This window comes from Pongo abelii, chromosome 11 (genome assembly GCF_028885655.2).
Source record: "Pongo abelii isolate AG06213 chromosome 11, NHGRI_mPonAbe1-v2.0_pri, whole genome shotgun sequence".
Classification (NCBI taxonomy): domain Eukaryota; kingdom Metazoa; phylum Chordata; class Mammalia; order Primates; family Hominidae; genus Pongo; species Pongo abelii.
In genome coordinates this window covers 89,826,102-89,847,106 of record NC_071996.2, presented here as the reverse complement: position 1 = coordinate 89,847,106, position 21,005 = coordinate 89,826,102, and the positions used below count along the sequence as shown (strand labels likewise).

The 21,005-nt window shown below is 45.6% G+C and overlaps 1 long non-coding RNA gene across 1 annotated transcript in view; it reads right to left on the bottom strand.

Annotated features, from left to right (window-relative positions):
- Positions 1–393: 393 nt before the first annotated feature.
- LOC134759610 (uncharacterized) overlaps positions 394–21,005 on the bottom strand; it is a 135,999-nt gene continuing 115,387 nt past the window's right edge. Inside the window, exons 7-9 of the long non-coding RNA XR_010136061.1 lie at positions 16,905–17,022; positions 16,213–16,329; positions 394–2,006 (exon numbers count right to left, since the gene is read on the bottom strand). This is a non-coding gene — a long non-coding RNA (uncharacterized LOC134759610). The remainder of the gene's footprint in view (positions 2,007–16,212; positions 16,330–16,904; positions 17,023–21,005) is intronic.

The following is a 21,005-nucleotide window of genomic DNA, read 5'->3' as shown; positions in this document are numbered from 1 at the left end:
AAGGGACACTGTGTAAACTGCACAGGGTCAGGGACCGCAGGTGGGAGGTGGTGGCATTCCCTGCCTTCAGTAGGGAATTGGCTTTACACATTGTTGCAGACAGGTGGAGCCGAGGTTGCTCGTCATCCCCGTGGCAGCAGAACATGTAGAAGACACCTCAAAAACGGGATCTGTTCACCACCTAGTGCTGAGGCCTACCTCAATGGAACTCCGGCAAGTTGGGCCCCATCACAGAGGGACAATGCCCAAGGATGCAGTGCGTCCACACACAGCCCCACGCAGGGACTACAGCAATGCCTGCTGTTGTACTCAGCTTTATAAATCCCATTATGTTGTTGCTCACAGAAATCAGTTTCTAATAGAGTCGGTCCTCTGCATCCTGAGATTCAAACAACCTTGGATCCAATATATTTGGAAAAATAAACACAATAAAAATAACAAAACAAAAAAAATCCAAGCAAAAAACTTTAATACCTATCTACACAGCAAAAAATTGTGAGCTCTACTGCGCTCCTGACAATCCTGTGTGAGCCTCGTGCAATCCGAGGCCCTGGTTTGTAACCTCCCATGTCCTGTCCTATGTGAGTCTGGTTTGCCACTGTCACTTTAAACATTAAGATGGTCCAAGGTCATCCAACAACTTAATCGAGTAGCACAATTATCAATACAAGAATGTACATCCAATTATAGCTTCATTATGATTTAATGTTAAGTCAGTCTTACAGGTTAATGTTTAGTCAATTATACAACCACAAATACGGACTTCAAAAAATTATTCGTTACACCACCTGAAACATGCCATTCACAGGAGTCTTTCTTCCTTACATTTTGTAGCACATAGGCTATCACCTACAAGAACTTGATAATGAGCATCAAAACACAAATTGTTATATTTTTTAAATGAGTTGCTGAAATTGCTATTATTTTAAAGATAAGTGCTCTGGACTTATTTTCCTATGAAGAATTTATACTCAAGATGCAAACCTACCAAGAAGTCAATCTGTCAAAAAAATCAATGCATTAACTGATGGCAATTGTACTCAGCTAGAACTAGCCTTAATTTTTCTTAGAAAAACCATGCTCAACCATTTGTGTTTGTAGTTACTAGAAATAAAAGTTAACTATTCTCTTCTATCTTTTATTAAACTATACCATTAGTAGCAGCAATAAAAGTAAAACACTTGTTCCCAAAAAACATCACTGCTAGAAAAAGCCAAAGCAATTAAAAATGAGAACTAAAAATTTGTGTGCGTGTTTTTTTTTTTTTTTTTTTTTTTTTTTTTGAGACGGAGTTTCTTGTTGCCCAGGCTGGAGTACAATGGTATGACCTTGGCTCACTGCAACTTCCACCTCCCAAGTTCAAGAGATTCTCCTGCCTCAGCCTCCCAAGTAGCTGGGATTATAGGCACCCGCCACCACGTCTGGCTAATTTTTTGTATTTTTAGTAGAGACAAGGTTTTGCCACGTTGGCAGGCTGGTCTCGAACTTCTGACCTTAGGTGATCCACCTGCCTCGGCCTCCCAAAGTGCTGGGATTACAGGTGTGAGCCACCGTGCCCGGCAGAGAACTACAAATTTGAATATGATAACTTTGCTTCATTTAGCAAATCTTTCTACTGCTCATTGAGGTCCAGGCTTTACAAATGCTACTGATTTAAGTTCAGTTACAGTCCTGGAAGAGGGTCCTATTACTGCCATCTTTTTTAAAAAATGCACAAGTGACCACAATTCTCATAACCCTGAAGTTGCGCTCATTGCCCACACAACAGGTGCAAACTCCTAAGCAAGAAAGAGACTGTGCAGAAAGGAGATGGTGCCCACCCACACTGTCTCCCACTACTCCCCCCTCCAGCTTCCCCTCCCAACCACTCAACACTTTGGCCACATGGCCCTGTGGTGACCACGCCCATGTGCTCAGTCCAGGAGACTCTTCCTCTGGGGATCCATAGGCCACCAAGGAAGGCACTGATGAAAGGAGGTGTGAAGACAGTCCACTCTGGAAGGTCCCTGTGGGGAAGAAATATGGGGCCAGCACACAGGTGGAAGAGCAGCCAAACTGGGCACAAACCCAGAACCTCAGTGTGGCCTGTGCGAGCCTCCCACTTCTGCTCACTCCTCCCAGCTTGACTCTTCTCGCGCTTTCTAATTTACTGTACACTATACTTATTCTTTATTACCTATATTCCCCCACTGAAGCATAAACTGTAAGGGCAGGAATTTTGCCAGGTAAGAAAAGTGCTGAAGCAAGTGCCCTGCAGTCTAGACTGAACAGGCCTGGGAGGGGTCAGGGAGATGCAAGCAGAGGGTCAAAAACTTCTTCTTAAAGGGCTACCCCATAAATAATTCAGGCTTGAGGGTCCTCAAGTCCTCATCACAAGTTCTCAACTATGCCACTGTGGCAAGAAAGCAGCCAAAGATGACTGTAAACAAATCATCATGGTTGAATTCTAACAAAACGATGTTCCAATAAAAAACTATTGACAAGAGGCCATGTGTGGTGGCTGACGCCTGTAATCCCAGCACTTTGGGAGGCCGAGGCAGGCGGATCACAAGGTCAGGAGATCGAGACCATCCTGGCTAACATGGCAAAACCCCGTCTCTACTAAAAATACAAAAAATTAGCCGGGTGTAGTGGCGGGCAACTGTCCCAGCTACTCGGGAGGCTGAGGCAGGAGAATGGCGAATGGCGTAAACCCGGGAGGCGGAGCTTGCAGTGAGCCGAGGCGGTGCCACTGCACTCCAGCCTCTGACAGACAGCCTGTGACAGCCTGTGTTGAGACAGAGCAAGACTCTGTCTCAACAACAACAACAACAAAATTACTGACAAGAACAGGCAGTGGGCGGGATCTGGCCCCCAGGCAGTGGCTTCCTAGCTGAAATGCAGGTGATGTTCTAGCACGAAAGTAAGAAAACACCAAGACGGGAGCCAAATAACAGTATGGAAGAGGAGAGGTTTTAAAAAGTATAATAATGATACAAAAATCTGAAAATGAGGCCACAGAACAAGAACATTACAACCCATCTCATTTGTAGATATTTATTACCAGGCACATTGAAAACATCTACTAATAGGGAACTGGAGACAAAGCCACACACGGACACGTTAGAAATCTGCACATATTACTGGCCACACTGCCTCAGGAACGCACTTGATAAGGTTAACGCCCACTCTAACTGAACAAGTTTTTACCCACATGTACATCGTAGCTCCATAACCAGCATCATGATTAACTAGTCAAAGGTCAGAAGCACTGAGACAGGCAGGAATGCTGAAGCCACCTGATGGTGGCTGCACCAGTTCCACAAGGTAACAGAAAGACACATGCAAATTCATCACACTTTGCCCTCACGAACATCAATAGAAAAAATATTATATCAATATCTTGCCTGTACATGACCAACAATGTGGTAGAAAAAATGAAAAATTAAATCATTTTCACAATATCCATCCAAAAACAAAATACCCAGGAATAATTGTAATATTAAAAAGTATGCAGAGCCAAGAAGAAAGCTACCTAACTTCACTGAGGGACATATTTAATGACTGGAAAAAACATATCCCATGTTATAAAGCAGAAAACACTAATATTGCAAATTAAAATGCATAATACATGCATTTTTAATCAATACCACAAGTTTTGGGTGTGATTTTAAGGAGCTGAGAAACAGATTTGGGACCAGTCACAGTGGCTCACACCTGTAATCCCAGCACTTTGGGAGGCCAAGACGGGCAGATCATTTGAGGTCAGGAGTTTGAGACTACCCTGGCCAACATGGCAAAACTCTGTCTCTACTAAAAATACAAAAATTAGCTGGGTGTGGCACCTCATGCCTGGAGTTCTAGCTACTCAGGAGGCTGAGGCAGGAGAACCACTGAAACCCAGTAGACGGAGGTGGCAGTGAGCTGATATTGTGCCACTGTACTCCAGCCTGGGCCACAGAGTGAGATTCCATGTCAAAAAAAAAAAAAAAGAAAGAAAAAAGAAACAGATTTTGGGGAGCCCTGGAAAAGAGACAGACCAATACTACAAATAACTGCCTCATCAATGGGAACCTGATGCCAATGCCTCAGTTGTATGTGCCCCACTGGAGCCCCTGGCCCTCCTTCCAACAGCACCCGGATTCTCCTTGTGAGAACTGTCTCTGCTTAACCCATTCTTGCAGCGCCTACATAGGCACTTAGACACTCCCTCAGACTCCAGAATGAGTACAGCCCACAGACAAGAGGCATCTTTCTTCTATCTGGCCAGGGACTCAGACAGTTCCAACATGAGGCTCTTGAAGGGGAGGTTTGCTCTGGGGCTCAGCTGTGAGAACCCCAGCCTAGAGTGGCCAGTAGCTCCCTTGGCACTGAGGAAAGCAGGCCTGAAAGAAATCTCACTCCCACAGGTAAGTTGTGCAGACCTCTGGGATGGCCCAACCATCCTGCTCTCAGGAATTCATGGCCTCATCTAAAGCCCTCCCTTTGTGAGGGCTGATCTACTGACTTGCTTCTAACTATCAGAGTCTGGCAAAAGTGAGATCAGGTCTCAAGAGACAGACAGTAACTTCCATCTTACTGGTGTATGCTCACATTATCTGAGGAAGCCAGCTACCATGATATGGGCCACCCTATCAGGGGCACCCATGTGGCAAGGAACTGAGGGAGACTCCAGCCACAAGCCCAGTAGAGACCTAATTCTGCCAGGAACTAGGTGAGGTCAGAGGTGGGTCCCCACATAGACCAAAGGAACAGAATCAATGGCCCAGAAATAAAACCATACATTTAAAGCTATCTAATTTTAGATAAAGGTGCCAAAAGCACACAATGGGGAAAGGACAGTCTCTTCATAAGTGGTGTTGGGAAAACTCGACATCCACATGCAGAATGAAATTAGATCCTTATCACACACCATACACAAAAATGAAATCAAATAGATTAAATACTTAAAAGTAAGACCTGTTCGTGACCAGCTTGGCCAACACGGTGAAACCCCATCTCTACTAAAAATACAAAAATAAGCCAGGTGTGGTGGCGGGCGCATCTAATCCCAACTACTGGGGAGGCTGAGGCAGAAGAATCGCTTGAAAGAGGGATGCAGAAGTTGCAATGAGTCGAGATCGTGCCACTGCACTCTAGCCTGGGTGACAGAGTCAGACTCTGTCTCAAATAAAATAAAATATTCAATAAGCAATGAAAAAATACCCAAGCAGACAGAAAGGAAAAGTCATGACCAAAAAGCACAACCACAGAAACAGATATACAGGGATCAGGATAATGAAATCACCAGGAGTAAACCCTAAAAAATCTATCATTAATATGTCCAAGATATTAAAGCTTAAAGTTGAGAATTTCAGCAAAGGAACTAAAAGCCATAAAAGACATCAAAAGGAAGTTCCAGAGCAAAAAAATAAAATAAAATACATTAACTGTACAGTAAATCCTCACTTAATAGAAACTGTGTCTTTAAGCAAACCTACAAATAACAAAAGGAATCTTACCATAGGCTAATTAATATAAACCAGAGTTAAATTCCTCCAGCATACTTCTAGTCACAAAAACATCACCAAACTTCTAAAGAAAGTTTAAAAACATCTCTAACATTATACATTAAAATAAATGTGCGCTATACATCCACTGAAGATTAATAAATACAAGGCAATTACCGAATTTTTGGTGAATGAGTACATGATGGCGATTGTAGTGGTGGTAGGATAAATCAAGAATAGGCTGGGCGTGGTGGCTCATGCCTGTAATCCCAGCACTTTGGGAGGCCGAGGTGGGTGGATCACCAATATGATGAAATTCTATCTCTACTAAAAATACAAAAATTAGCCAGGCATGGTGGCACGCGCCTGTAGTCCCAGCTACTCAGGAGGCTGAGACAGGAGAATTGCTTGAACCCGGGAGGCAGAGGCTGCAGTAAGCCGAGATCGTGCCACTGCACTCCAGCCTAGGCTACAAAGTGAGACTCCATCTCAAAAACAATAAAAATAAAAATAAAAATAAAATAAATGTTTGCAAAGCCACAATTGGAGGGAGCACGTCCTACCACACCATGCAGTCACGATCACAAATATGGTGACTGGATGCTTTCAGACCACATTGTTTAATTTGATAATTAATTATCTTATGTTTTAGGAATTTTTATTGGATGATAATTTGTATTTATTCATTTTCCAACCTGCTTATTCCACTTCAGGGTCTCGGGTAGCCAGAGCCTATCCCAGCAGCTCATGGCACAAGGCACAAACCGATCCTGGCCAAGATGCCATCCCATAGCAGGGAGCTGTCACATATGCCCACCCTCACCGAGACTGCGACCAGAGACCCACCAATTCACCTGACAGGTGCAGCTTAGGATGTGGGAGGAAACCTGAGTACCAAAAGAAAACTTGCAGACAGGAGAAGAACATGCAAACAAAACCCAGAGAGTGGCTGTGGCCCTGGTCAACAGCTGATTTGTTTTCTCATCAGTGTTATAACAAAATGAAGGTGAGGACCTGCTATACATGAGACAAAGCTAGAGAAAATATCCAGGTTTCAGGAGTTCAAGATTAGCCTAGGCAACAGAATGAGATGCAGTCTCTCTAAAAATAATTTTTTTGGCCAGGCACAGTGGCTCATGCCTGTAATTCCAGCAGTTTGGGAGGCCTAGGTGGGCGGATCACCTGAGGTCAGGAGTTCAAGACCAGCCTGGCCAACACGATAAAACCCTGTCTCTACTAAAAAGTACTAAAATTAGCCAGGTGTGGTGGTGGGCGCCTATAATCCCAGCTACTTGGGAAGTGAGGCAGGAGAATTGCTTGAACCCGGGAGGCGGAGATTGCAGCGAGCCAAGATCATGATGCCGCACTCCAGCCTGGGCAACAGAGCAAGACTCTGTCTCAAAAAAATAAACAAAAACAAAAACAAAAAACTAAGGCACACAGAATGATGTAAAAAGCCCTAACAAATGTGTAATTTGAATGGAAGAAGGAAAAAGAGACTAGTGCAGAAGCAATGTTTCAATAGAAATAGGCAGAACAATCAATCAATAACCTCTTCATCAAAATAAACCCTTAAAAATTTTTTAAAAGTAGGCCAGGCGTGGTAATCCCAGCACTTTAGGAGGCTGAGGCAGGCAGATCATGAGGTCAACAGATCGAGACCATCCTGGCCAACATGGTGAAACCCTGTCTCTACTAAAAACAAATACAAAAATTAGCTGGTGTGGTGGCACGTGCCTGTAGTCCCAGCTACTCAGGAGGCTGAGGCAGGAGAATCACTTGAACCCAGGAGGTGGAAGTTGCAGTGAGCTGAGATTGTGCCACTCCACTGTAGCCTCACGACAGAGCAAGACTCCGTCTCAAAAAAAATTTTATTAAAAGCAAGCCAGAGACAGGGAGGACATACTTGCAATACGTAGACATGACCCAGGATTATGTCGAAAATAGACAAAGAAGCCCTACAAATCACCATACAAAGAAAAATAGCCCCCCGCTTTTTTAAGAGATAGGATCTGTTGCCCAGGCTATGGGCAATATGAGGTCTTTGCTGTGTTGCCCAGGCTGGTTGTGAACTCCTGGCCTCAAGCTATCATCCCATCTCAGTTTCCCAAAATGCTGGGATTACAGGCGTGAGTCACCGTGCCCAGCCAAACAACCCATTCTTTTAAGTGGACAACAGACTGTGACAGGCATCTGACAATAAAGGTCATTTCAAAGCAAGTAAGCACAAGAAAAAGTGCTCAACATGTTTAATTACCACGAAATGCAAATCGAAACCCCAGTGCTAACCAAGGCACACCAAACAAAACGGGTAAAAGCTGTTGTGCAGTGACACCACATGCTGGTAACCAAGGAGCAGGAAAAGGCTCCCACGTGCTGCATACTCTGAAAAACTGTTGGGCATTCGAGGGAGACCCCATGGGCTTACCACTTGCCCTACCACCCCGCTGTGCCGCCCTGTTTAAATACTCAACAAGAGCACACGCAGATGTACACCAAAGCCTGTGGCAAGATGTTCAAAACTAGTCTGTTGTCATTGCCAAAAATGGGAAATAATCAAACTCCTTTAACAGTAGAAGAACGGATACAGGAGGTATGTTCAGGGAACAAAGTATTGCTGTTAGAAGCATAGTTGACTTCTCATAGGCTTGACATTGAGCATGAGAAGCGAACCCCCCAAGAGGGAGGGCACTGCCCGGGAGGATCTTGTATGGCTTGTAGCGTCACCTGGGTGGTAGTGACACAAGTGTGCAAGGTTTTTAAAAATCACTGAGCTCTATACTTAATAGCTGTGCATTCTATAGTATGTGAACCTTCACATTCAGGTTTTTTCAGTCATAAGAACCCTTGAGGGCCGAGTGCGGTGGCTCACACCTGTAATCCCAGCACTTTGGGAGGCTGAGGTGGGCAGATCACCTAAGGTCAGGAGTTTGAGATCAGCCTGACCAACATGAAGAAAACCCGTCTCTAGTAAAAATATAAAATTAGCCAGGCATGGTGGCACATGCCTGTGAACCCAGCTACTCGGGAGGCTGAGGCAGGAGAACTGCTTGAACCTGGGAGGCGGAGGCTGCGGAGAGCTTAGATCACGCCATTGCACTCCAGCCTGGGCAACAACAGCGAAACTCTGTCTCAAAAAAAGAAAAAAAAAGAATCCTCGAGAAAAATAGACAAATACCCATAAAAGCAATAATAACCAAATGCAAAAATACAATGGGGAAAAACTCACTGATAATAGCACTTAAAAATATATATAATAACCTATAAACTTATATGTAAGGTCAAAATTTACAAAATGTTAAAACTTTCCTGAGTATCATTATTTTTAAAACTAAAGAAAAACTTTACCCAAATGGATAGTCAGACCACGCTTTGGATAAGAACTGTTAAGTCAATTAAAGCACAAACTCCTCCTGGGAAAATACACAAAAGATGCTAAGCTGTGAAAACATAAGCCACTGCATTCCATCCCATTTATACTGAGAGAAATGAAAAGGAAAACCTCCACCGCTGGTCTGACAGAGATGTAAGCAGAGACAAATCCGGCTCTGGTGCTAGGCTCCTGCCCAACCCTCCCGGTCCTTCCTCCGTGACCCTGTAACTCCACCTCCTAGAACCTGGCAAGAGGAGCTGTGAGGTCCCCCAGTTCTCCCTCTTTCTCTCCTGTCCTGACCAAGAAACACCAGGTGCTTTGACTGCTCTGTGAGCTGGGCAGCTGCATTTCTCGCACAAGGTTGAACCCAAGCTGGGGCCGTGAATATTCCCAGGCACTAACAAAGACGTTTGGATTGTTACCCAAAATGTGGAAAGAAACTGGTGCTGGCCCTGAGCCAAATTCCTGAACCTTTCCTATAAACTCAGGACTGTGACACCCTTGTGCTTAGGAACATACCTAAGCAGAACATCCTTTTCTCTGGGTGTCTATCCGGGCACATGCTACAGCACCCAGTAAATTCCCCTAATGAACACTTTGAACCAATCACCCTGGAGCTTGGTGCTTCCTTCTTTGGAGTCCCAGCAAGTCCCATTTCCATAGGGAATGGGGCACTCCCATGTGGGAATTCCTCTGCCAACAATTTTAGGGCAACTGCAGCTGGAAGTTCAGCCTGAGGAAAAAAGAGCCAAAACCAATTCTAGTATACTCATCACAGATATGGTTAAATAAAGACAAACCGTTGCAAACAACCTAGATGTCTCTTCGGGCTGCTATACCAAAGCTCCAAAGCCATGGTGCCTTACAAACAACAGATGATTTTTCACGATTCTGGAGGGTAGAAGTCAATGATCAGAGCCCACTTTCTGGTTGCTGAGGCTGGCTCCTTGCTGCATCCTCACAAGGTGGAAAGAGAACAAGCTCATATTGGGGCCTCTGTTAAGAGAATTTATCTCATTGTGGCGGCTCCGCCCTCAGGACCTTATCCATCCCTAATCACCTCCCAAAGGCCCCACCTCCTAACACCATCCCTTTAGGAGGATAGGGTTTCATCATGTAAATGACATTCAGTTCACAGTCCATCAATAGGATGGATTAAATGAGGGTACATCCAAATAGCATACCCACACAGCCATTAAAAAATAATCTAGACCCCGATACAAACTTTTCCAATTTTGAGACAGCGGGGGGGCTCCGAACACTGCCTATGTGACAATAATAATGAATTATTGTTAACTATTTGGGGTATTTTTTAAAAGTTCTCTTTGAGGCCGGGTGTGGTGGCTTATGCCTGTAATCCCAGCACTTTGGGAGGCCGAGGTGGGTGGGTCACCTGAGGTCAGGAGATCGAGGCCAGCCTGACCAACATGGCAAAACCCTGTCTCTACTAAAAATACCAAAAAATAGTTGGGCATGGTGGTGGGTGTCTGTAATCCCAGTTACTTAGGAGGCTGAGGCAGGAGAATTGCTTGAGCCAGGGAGGCAGAGTTTGCAGTGAGCTGAGATCTTGCCATTGCACTCCAGCCTGGGCGACAGAGCAAGACTCTGTCTCAAAAATAAATAAATAAAGTTCTCTTTGAAAGATACAAACTAGAATATTTAATGACTATTTAGTGAAATGATTACCCTGGCCATGCACAGACAGCTATCTAAGACAGCAACAGGGATGAAGGGCATTAGCACAATCTCTCTTGTGTTCCTCTGAACTGTTCCACAAAAGCTTCTCCACACCCCCACCTCACCCACCCAGACGGAGTCTTGTTCTGTCACCCAGGCTGGAGTACAGTGGTGCCATCTCAGCCCACTGCAACCTCCGCCTCCCGGGTTCAAGTGATTCTCCTGCCTCAGCCTCCCAAGTAGCTGGAATTACAGGCGTGTACCACCATGCCCGGCTAATTTTTTGTATTTTTAGTAGAGGCAGGGTTTCACCATTTTGGTCAGGTTGGTCTTGAGCTCCTGACCTCAGATGATCCACCTATCTCAGCCTCCCAAAGTGCTGGAATTAAAGGTGTGAGCCACCACGCTCAGCCTTTCTGTTGTTGTTGTTTTAAATTAGGGATGGAGTCTCACTCTGTTGCCCAGGCTGAGGTGCAGTGGCACAATTTCAGCTCAGTGCAACCTCCGCCTCCCGGGTTCAACTGATTCTCCTGCCTCAGCCTCCCAAGTAGCTGGGATTACAGGTGCCCACCACCACGCCCAGCTAATTTTTGTATTTTTAGTAGAGAAGGGGTTTCACCATGTTGGCCAGACTGGTCTCAAACTCCTGACACAAAAGCTTTTAAAAGTATGTGTTTATATTTACTGACGTAAAAACCCAGGACAAATTGTTGAATAAAACAGCAGAAAAGATAATAAATTAAGTTACATGTAAAATTGTGTAATCCATGTGAGAATTTCATCACACCTGGAACGTTATCCTCTCAATCACCAAAATGTTGAGTTGAGCCACCTTGCCTATGATTTCAGACAACTGTTTACTTCTTTTTGACGTCTTTCTGCACTATGTGAATTTTTAAATCACCCTGTATTTTCATAATTGGATAAAGCAATAAGGTGAATTCATTTTCTAAAACAGGAGACAGAGTCCCAACCATAACAAAATGAGTTGGGAGTCGGGGTAATGGTGAGGGACAGACCAGGGAGAAGCCATGGACCTGAGGGTCACACAGAAAAGCAACCAAGATGGTGGCAACAGTCAGTGCGCCCATTGACAGAGAGTGGGCTGAGATGGAAAGGTCAGAAGGTGGGGAGAAAATGTCCAAATGCAAACAGAATGCTGATCTTCCCCCACAAGAGGAATGACAAAGAAAAGGAACAAGGAGCACCGGCCAGTAACTGAGGGGAAGTTGAAGAGCTGGGAGATACATTTACAAACAATGCAACTTTGTTAGTGGAGAGAACTGAAATTGAAGAAGTGGGAGATATAGTTACAAAAAATGAGACTTTTTGTCTGGAAGGAAAAGGGGAGAAACAGGTGTGGAGGATCAGGAAGGTGGGGGGATTACTTTTGAATGGTGCTAGAATGGCCAGGAGGAGAACCAGCCTGGGTTTCTGAAATTCTGGTGAAGTGCAGCAGGGGAGACCCCAGATCAAGGACAGTAGAGTGGGCCCATCGCCAGTATGAAGTGAAAAGTCATGCATATCCCAAATAGTCATGGCTGTTTTCTCCTCTCCTCCAAAATGAGCATGATTACGATTCAAACAGCCAACCTAGGCTACCTTCTTCAGCTTGTTTCTCCTTAGATGGATTAGACCCTCTCAGCCGCACCCCTATGGAAGGCTGTGAATCTATGGTTCCTCCTGGTTCCCTCAGCCTCGTCGCACAGCATCAGGAGCCTATCTCTTCCACATACTCAACTCTAGAGTAGCATTTTCATGCAATTCCTCCCACCAAGCTGTGCCTGAATGTCAACCAAATGCTGAATCATTGACACTGATCCGCCACCCTACTCCAGAGGGTCACACTGCTGGCACCACCTGCCTGATGTTCAGGTGGCAAGGGGAGGTTGTGGGCCTCCCGTGTAGGATGCAACATCTCTTTCTGCCGGGAGTTCCACTCTACCTGCAGAGTCACTGACGGAGCCCACAGCCTCTGCTCTAACCCATCATCAGACTGATTTTCTCTCAATTGTTTACTTTAACGTCTTCCATCCTGCCAGAAAAACAATGAATGATGCTTTCTTCTACAAAAGGCACAAATGCAAAACTGCCTGGAAAAAAAGACAACATGAAATAGTTCTGTTGAAGTCAAATAAAATATAAAGAAAAATCTCTGAGATTAAAATTTTTGTTGTTGTTGTTTCTTCATTTTTTATTTTTGAGACAGGGTCTGGCTCTGTTGCCCAGGCTAGAGTGCAGTGGTGTGATCACACCTCACTGTAGCCTCAAACTCCTGGGGCTCAAACAATCCTCCTACCTCAGCCTCCTGAGTACCTGGGACTACAGCTGTGTGCTATCACATACAATTAATTTTTTAGTTTTTGTAGAGATGAGGTCTCACTATGTTAACCAGGCTAGTCTGGAACTCCTGGTTTCAAGCCATCCTCCCACCTTGGCCTCCCAAAGTGCTGGGATTATAGATATAAGCAACCGCACCTTGAAAAATGTTTTACTTGGGAAGAATTACAACTCAAAGCACATGCACAGACTGGATGGTCTATGTCTGATGAACAAAGAGAAGGTTAGAGGTTTTATTTTTTTTTAATGTTGGGCCAGGCACCGTGGCTCATGCCTGTAATCCTAGCACTTTGGGAGGCCAAGGTAGAAAGATCCCTTGAGTCAAGCAGTTTGTGACTAGCTTGGTCAACACAGGGAGACTCTGTCTTCACAAAAAAATGAAAAACAAAAATAAAAACAGCCAGGTATGGTGGTGTGCTCGGGAGGCTCAGGCAGGAGGATCGGTTGGGCCTGGAAGGTCGAGACTGCAGTGAGCTGTGACCACGCACTGTACTCCAGCCTGAGTGACAGAGTGAGACCCTGTCTCCAAAAAAAAAAAAAAAAAAAAAAAAGTTGTATTGCTCTTTGAAAAAATTCATTGGCACTATAAGAATGTGCAGAGCTGGCAGGTTTTGACTGTTCAGTGGCAGCAATGGGTGAAACTATTCTTAGAATCATAGCAGGTTTCGGCAGCCATTAGATAAAACTGGTTTCAGGTGACAGCCCAGTTTCAGCAGCCAGCCTCACAGAGAATTGCATTCTTGGAACAATGTTATGTACCCTAGCGCATTTTACTTTCAGCCTCTCTGTTTTAGTTAGGTAAGACAAGAACAGGCCAATTCACATCTCAACTTTCACAATTCCAAAATGATTTTAAAATTCTTGCTCATGTCCAACTTCCTGGTGTTTTCAGAGAAGATTTGCTCTGGGTTAGAGCTGTAGGAACATACTGACTTCTTCCAAGCTGCCAGGCAGTGGAGGGACAGAAAGACAACATAGCAAAGCAGTAAACAGAGGAAACTTGGGGACAGGGAGGAATTCTTTTGCCAGCAAGTCGCTTCCAATAGGACAGGGTTTTGCATTCTTTATAACTATGAGAGGCTAACCCAGAATGCAATGGGCTGCACTATAGTTTTTCGCCACTTTTCTTAACCAAAGTAACTGCTGCGTTCATCTCCACCTGTTGGCCAACCTTCTAGAGATGACAGCCTCTGAAAAGATTCCTCGCAAAGACCCCATTCAAGCAGGGCTGACCAAACCAGGGAGGGGCCTGTCCAGGACAATTCCTGCTGCCCACCATCCACACAATGGTTCTAAGTTGTACTCAGGGCAAGCTGGAGGTGAGAGGGATGGACCTGAGATGCAGACTATTCTGCACAAAGACCAAGCAAAAGTGGGCCACAGGTTATCCCTCCACCCCAGCTGATAGCCTGGGCTGCTTTACTCCTGAGCTCTGAGCCCTCACAACAGGCACCCAATGCCTTGGACCATACTCTTGAATGAAGGTCTCTCCCAGAGTTTTTTGTTTGTTTGTTTTTGTTTTGAGACAGTTTCCCTCTTGTTGCCCAGGCTGTAGTGCAATGGCACGATCTCGGCTCATTGCAGCCTCTGCCTCCTGGCTTCAAGTGATTCTCCTGCCTCAGCCTCCCGAGTAGCTGCGATTACAGGCATGTACCACCATGACTGGCTAATTTTTTGTATTTTTAGTAGAGATGAGGTTTCGCCATATTGTCCTGTCTAGTCTAGAACTCCCAAGCTCTGGTGATTTGCCTGCCTCAGCCTCCCAAAGTGCTGGCATTACATGCATGAGCCACTGTGCCCGGCCTCTCCTAGAGTTCTAATCAGCCCTGTTCTGAGCTCTAAATTTCTTCAAAACCTTGTATTTCCCTCTTTTGAATCTGTCCAAGTTCAGCCAGAGACAGGGGCAAGCATCTGCTGCATTTTCTCCTTTACCTCTCACTTCCCTGTAAGAAGGTTATGCCTGGCACTCTCTTTTATTTTCTTTCTTTTTTTTTTTTAATTTGAGCCAGGGTCTGGCTCTGTCGCCTAGGCTGGAGTGCAGCAGCATGACCTCAACTCACTACAACCTCCGCCTCCTAGGCTCAAGCGATCCTCCCACCTTAGACTCCCGAGTAACTGGGACTATAGGTGTGTGCCACCATGCCTGGTAATTTTGTAATTTTTGTAGAGACAGAGTTTTGTCATGTTCCCCAGGCTGGTCTCAATCTCCTGGGTTCAAGTGATCTGCCCACCTTGGCCTCCCAAAGTGCTGGGATTACAGGCATAAGCCACCACATCCGGCCTGTCACCCTCATTTTACAGAATAAACTGAGGCTCAGGAGAAGTATTTGCCTAGTATCACAGCCTTGACAATTGGCAGAGCTGGGACTTAAACCCAGCCATGTAGATCCACTCGGAACCCTCTGACCAATGCAGTCTCCTGCTCTGCTACAAGCCATGATTGTCCTAAGAGGAAAATCATTCCTCCAGCGCAACAGCAAACAGCCTCCATGGGAGGATGGAGGACCTTAGGCCTGGGGGCCTCAAAGACAAGTTTTCCACAAGGTCCTCTCCTGAGAACACCATCAACATGTCCCCATCAGAGGGAGAGACAGTCTCTGTTTATCTAGTCTATTTATTTCATTAGATAAATTTGATGATAGCAATGCACTATAATAACATATCTGCTATGTAATTTTTTTCCTTTTAGAAAGAATTTAAACTTCCATTTGAACAAAAACTAAGTCACTCAAGGATACACACTTTGACAGAGTGACCCCCCCCCATCTTTCCTACAAATCTGTCCTCCAGGGACTTCCTGAAGCCTATAGTCTGGAGTCAATGCGGGGCAATAATCCTTGCCAGATGGGTGGTGTCTGACCATAGGACCGAGGATGGGTAGCCCTGCTACGGTGGGCCATCACCATTTATTCTGCAGTGGGAGCCTATGACAATCTATGAAATGCACCATGGGGCAAGCTTAGGCCCCAATAAAGGAACACACAATTTCCTCACCTTTAGCGTTTCCGACTAAACCCCAAGTTAGCAAAAATAGGGGCCCAAGGTAAGGAGTGCTCAAAAGACATAGACGAAGTAGACTTTCAAGGATCATGGACCACATATAATAAATGTCACTCAAATGATGGCCTATGATTTCTCCGTTATGCTGCACATTGTTTCAAACAAGATGCCTCAATTAACAAATGACAGATTTTCAAAGAAAGCTCTAAAATTATAATAACATCCAAGAAAAAATAACTGGGTTAATAAATATCTCAATCACTTTAAAAGTTACACCAGACTGAAGACAGGTATGATTTTATGACTGATCCCCAAAGTCAGCCATGAAGACAAATTCAGAGGTTGAACACTCACCATAAATATCTCCCTCTTCATCCTTCTTCCCTACAAATATGATTTAGGTTCCAGCAACACAGGTGGCATAAAATATTCTAATTCAAACCCTTATATTTCTGAAAGGCAAAGAAACACCTGTCCAAAAAAAGAGAGCCATATAAAACACTCCAAGTCATTGTTACTTTTAATCAGAGGACATAACCTATTATGCAACAGCTGCAAAGATCTGATGTGCTACAACTTATGCTATGCTATAATCCTTTACCTGAGAAGTTCCAAGAATATACAAATTACTGTTTTAAATGGGGGTCTCAAAAAATCTTGATGATCACATTGAATAAACATGAACAAATATGTATAAATTAACCAAATAAAGAAACATTTAAACTACCCCAAAATTATCTGTATTAAACGTTAAAATCCAAGCTGTGTCCTCTTAGGCTTATATTAAAATGAATGACAGTTCCAATATTGCTCAATGAAAACAGCAAACATAATGTGAACATTTTGCTGTCAGTGATGGAATAAGGTTTATTATCCATAATTAACAGTGGGACCAGGCGCTGTGGCTCACGCTCTAATCCTAACACTTTGGAAGGCCAAGGCGGGTGGATTACCTGACGTCAGGAGTTTGAGACCAGCATGGCCAACATGGTGAAACCCTGTCTCTAGTGAAAATACAAAAATTAGTCAAGTGTTGCGGCACACACCTGTAATTCCAACAACTTGGGAGGCTGAGGCAGGAGAATCACTTGAACCCGGGAGACAGAGGTTGCAGTGAGCCAAGACTGTACTACTGCACTCCAGCCTGGCCAACAGAGTGAGACCCTATAAAAAATAAATAAATATAAATAAATAAAGAGTGAATGCAAACCAACAGGAAACAGGTAAACACCTGAACTGAAAAGTGAACACAGGTTATGTTCATCAGGTCACAAAGAAGGATAATGTTTCAAAAGAAAAATATGCATTTGTACATCAAAAATACAAACTAATGATGCAATTTAAAATTTCACCTATCAAACTGAACACGTTTTGTAGATTTATTGTCACAAAATTTTTTTTTTTTTTAATTTAAAAAAATTCTTTTAGACAAGGTCTTGCTTTGTCACCTAGGGTGTAATACAGTGGTGTGGTCATGGCTCACTGCAGCTTCAAACTCCTGAGGTAAAGCAATCCTCTCACCTCAGCCTCCAGAGAAGCTGGGACCACATACAGGTGTGTGCCAGAATGCCTGGCTAATATATTTTTTTTAACTTTTGCAGAGATGGGGGTCTCCCTATGCTGCCCAGCTAGCTTCAAACTCCTGGCCTCAGGGGATCCTCCTGCCTCAGCCTCCCAAACTGCAGGGATTATAGACGTGAACCACCACATTTAACCTGTCACAATTTTCAATTTTGAAAACAGAACATGAAAATGGACACTCTCCTACAATCTGATGAAATCTGGCACACACTTTTTGGTTATCTGGCAGTTTGTCTCAAAGACAAAGTACATGTGGGAGCATCTACATCTATGTACATACATAGCACAATTACACCTCCAGAAATTCATCCTAAGGATCATCATTATAGTGCACATTTGAGAACTGGAAACCACTGGAATATCCGGCCACAGGGGAGTGGATAACGACTTCAACTTCCACACAGTGGACAGAGCAGACACTGTCCTAACTCCACTACCTCGGTGGCCAAATTAACTGACATTCTTCACTCTCCTATAAAACACCAGTGGCTGACAAGAATTTTGGATAATCTGTATATCTGTGTTCTGAAAAATTTAACAGCATGCTGCCTAAGACTCAGCCATGTTCATTCTCAACAACCATTTATGCCAGTTGTATTTGTCATTAAAAGCCTGGAGGCCGGGAACAGTGGCTCACCTCTAATCCCAGCACATTGGGAGGCCAAGGTGGGTGGATTATTACCTAAGGCCAGGAGTTTCAGACCAGCCTGGCCAACATGGTGAAACTCCGTCTCTACTAAAAATAAAAAAATTATCCGGGCATGGTGGTACACACCTGTACTCCCAGCACTTTGGGAGGCGAGGCAGGCGGATCGCTAGGTCAAGATATAGAGACCATCCTGGCCAACATGGTGAAACCCCATCTCTACTAAAACAACAAAAATTGGCTGGGTGCGGCGGCTCATACCTGTAATCCCAGCACTAGGGGAGGCCAAGACGGGCAGATCATGAGGTCAGGAGATCAAGACCATGCTGGCTAACAGGGTGAAACCCCATCTCTACTAAAACTGGGTCCAAAATTAGTGGGTTCTTGGTCTCACTGACTTCAAGAATGAAGCTGCGGACCCTCAGGGTGAGTGTTACAGTTCTTAAAGATGGTGTGTCCGGAGTTTGTTCTTTCTGATGTTCGGATGTGTTCGGAGTTTCTTCCTTCTGTTGGGGTTCATGGTCTCACTGGTTTGAGGAGCGAAGCTGCACACCTTCGCGGTGAATGTTACAGCTCTTAAGGCAGCACATCTGGAGTTGTTCATTCCTCCCCATGGGTTCGTGGTTTCGCTGGCCTCAGGAATCAAGCTGCAGCCCTTTGCAGTGAGTATTACTGCTCACAAAGGCAGTGCAGACCCAAAGAGTGAGCAGCAGCAAGATTTATTGCAAAGAGCAAAAGAACAAAGCTACAACAGTGTGAAAGGAGACCCCAGCAAGTTGCCGCTGCTGGCTCAGGCAGCCTGCTTTTATTCCCTTATCTGGCCCCACCCACATCCTGCTGATTGGTCCATTTTGCAGAGAGCCAATTGGCCCATTTTACAGAGAGTCGATTGGCCCATTTTACAGAGAGCTGATTGGTCCATCTTGACAGGATGCTGACTGGTGCATTTACAAACCTTGAGCTAGGCACAGAGTGCTGATGGGTGCATTTACAATCCTTCAGCTAGACACAAAAGTTCTCCAAGTCCCCACTAGATCAGCTAGACACAGAAAACTGATTGGTGCATTTACAAACCTTGAGCTAGACACAGGGTGCTGATTGGTGCATTTACAATCCTTCAGCTAGACACAAAAGTTCTCCAAGTCCCCACTAGATCAGCTAGACACAGAGCACTGATTGGTGCAGTTACAAACCTTGAGCTAGACACAGGGTGCTGATTGGTACATTTACAATCCTTCAGCTAGACACAAAAGTTCTCCAAGTCCCCACTAGATCAGCTAGACACAGAGCACTGATTGGTGCGTTTACAAACCTTTAGCTAGACACAGGGTGCTGATTGGTGCATTTACAATCCTCTAGCTAGACATAAAAGTTCTCCAAGTCCCCACTCAACTCAGAAGCGCAGCGGGCTTCACCTAGTGGATCCCCCGCTAGGGCCGCCTGTGGGAGCTGCCCGCCAGTCCCGCGCTGTTAGCTGGCACTCAGCCCTTGGCGGCCGAGGGGACCAGGCGCCGCGGAGCAGGGGGCGGCCGCGCAGCAGCTCACGGCGGGGGTGCGGGGCTCGGGCATGGCGGGCTGCAGGTCCCAAGCCCTGCACTGTTGGGAGGCTGCTGAGGCCCTGCGAGAATTCAAGTGGGGCGCGGGCAGGCCGGCAGTGCTGGGGGACCCAGCGCACCCTCCGTAGCTGCTGGTCCGGGTACTAAGCCCCTCACTGCCCGGCGCGCCGCTCTCAGTGCAGGGCCTGCCAAGCCCGCACCAACCGGGAACTCGCTCTGGCCCGCGAGCACCGCGGGCAGCCCCAGTTCCAGCCGGCGTCTCTCCCTCCACACCTCCCTGCAAGCAGAGGGAGCCGGCTCTGGCCTTAGCCAGCAGAGAGGGGCTCCCTCAGTGCAGCGGTGGGCTGAAGGGCTCCTCAAGCGCGGCCAGAGTGGGCACTAAGGCCGAGGAGGCGCCGAGAGCGAGCCAGCACGAATGTCACCTCTCAAAACTACAAAAAAATTAGCCGGGCGTGGTGGCGGGTGCCTGTAGTCCCAGCTACTCGGGTGGCTGTGGCAGGAGAATGGCGTGAACCCAGAAGGTGGAGCTTGTAATGAGCCGAGACCGTGCCACTGCACTCCAGCCTGGGCGAGAGAGCCAGATTCTGTCTCAAAAAAAAAAAAAAATTAGCCTGGCATGGTGGAGAGCGCCTGTAATCCCAGCGGCTTGAGAGGCTGACGCAGGAGAATGGCGTGACGTGGGAGGCGGAGCTTGCAGTGAGCCGAGATGGCGCCACTGCACTCCTGCGTGGGCGACTGAGCAAGACTCTGTCTCAAAAAAGAAAAAAGAAAAAGAAATACAAAAATTACCTGGGTGTGGCGGCAGGCGCCTGTACTCCGAGCTACTCGGAAGGCTGAGGCAGGAGAATCACTTGAACCTGGGAGGCAGAGGTTGCAGTCTCAAAAAAAAAAAAAGGTGCTGTATTCTAGAACCACAGGGGACTCGCTCACAGTGGTTTCATTCCATCAAATATATTCTTTTTGGATGGTGTAAATAAAGGATTTGATGAAAGAGTCCTAAGTTCAAATGATAGAATTTTATAGGAAGACAGATACAACAGTTTATTTCGTTTTTGAGATAAGGTCTCCCTCTGTTGCCCAGGCTGGAGTGCAGTGAAACAATCATGGCTCACTGCAAACTAGACCGCTCAGGTTCAAGTGATCCTCCCACCTTAGCTTCCTGAGTAGCTGGGACTATAGGCGCTGTCACCACACCTGGCTAATTTGTTGTTGTTGTTGAAATGGTGTCTTCCTATGTTGCCCAGGCTGGTCTCAAACTCCTGAACTCAAACAATCTTCCTGCTTGGGTCTCCGAAAATGCTAGAATTCCAGGTGTGAGCCACCACGCCCAGCCTTGAATTCTTAAAATTACCTGTAGCACATGT